A 1,528-nucleotide genomic window follows, 5' to 3' on the forward strand; every position below is an offset into this window, starting at 1 on the left:
AAAGATATAAAAACATACAACTAATCACGTACAAATTTACAAGTAAACAAATAGACATCGTGACAGACTGCGCCATAACACATACATATCCTCTATCCATATTAACTGTCAAGTACTAAAACTTCTCTCTTATTATTTAGGAATTCAATTGCAGCTGGAACAAAAGTATTCTTACAGCGTCTTGTTTTCCATCTCAAAGCCGCATACCGGCGACCAGACGGAAGTAACTTCAAATCATTCCTTAAGGGATGCGACCGATCACTCAAGACAGCACTTGCTTTCCGGTACAGCTGATTAGTGTAAATATTTCCTTTGATTTAATCCTATTATCTTACTTGCCCATCTTACAATTTGGTTTAAGGAGTTTCTGTTCTTCACTGACAGACTTCCACACCACACCACTATGGAAAATGACATGAAAGATTCAATAAAAGCGAGATAAAACAAAGTCAACATACGTCTGTCAATGTGAAATTTGGCAAGTTTCCTGAGGCAACTCAAACGTTGATGACCCTTTTTACAGACCACATCACAATTCAACTCAAATGACAGTTTTGAATCTATCACTGTACCAAGATATTTATAACTCTCCACCTGATCCACGGCCTGTCCTTTAATAATCGTGGTGACGTGATCAACAGCGCGTGTTCTAAAATCAATTATCATATCTTTCGTTTTGGTAGTGTTTAACTTTAGCAGGTGAATGGTTCCAGTAATCCTACAGCTCCCAATAAGTGACAAAATAACGCCACCATGTTCCTATTTACATGTTGTGATTTGTAGAGTCACAGCGTGTACAAATAACAACGTAACATGACACACAGCCATCTTCTAACTGTAAACAAACTGGGAACTATATTCTCAGGCGGAAGAATATAGTACTCAGGCGGAATGATTAGCTTTGCAGCAAGCCTGCCTGAGAATATAGTTCCCAGTATGTTTACAGTTAGAAGATGGCTGTGTGTCATGTTACGTTGTTATTTGTACACGCTGTGACTATACACATCACAACATGTAAATAGGAACATGTTGGCGTTATTTTGTCCCTTATTGGGAGCAGTAGGATTACTGGAACCATTCACCTGCAGGTTCTGTGATGGCCTGATGCTGCTGGAGCCGTCAGACAGCCTTACAACACCCACGGAGATGAGAAGGGTATGTATGGACTTGTCTAACTCTGGGGGTTACGGTGAATAAGCTAAAGTCCCAATAAGTCGGCATGTTCCTTTAAAGAACACAGAAAATATGCTGATGCATTAGCGGAAGCACTAATTTCAACTTTACACATTAATTGTAGGGAGAAGCCTGAAAGCCATATATTGGACTCACCTCAAACAAAGTATAATATATAAAGTCCCAATAAGTCCCAATAAGTCGGCGTGTTCCTTTAACCAATGAAAGAACCTTTATTAAACTCATGTGATTAGAAATACACAGCTATTATGTAGCTCTAGCTGTCCACTGAAAGTGTAACCTAAGATAACCTAAATACAATACAAAGTAAAATCAACCATAACTGTTCTTATTT

The sequence above is a fragment of the Sander lucioperca genome, chromosome 11, assembly GCF_008315115.2.
Source record: "Sander lucioperca isolate FBNREF2018 chromosome 11, SLUC_FBN_1.2, whole genome shotgun sequence".
Lineage (NCBI taxonomy): Eukaryota > Metazoa > Chordata > Actinopteri > Perciformes > Percidae > Sander > Sander lucioperca.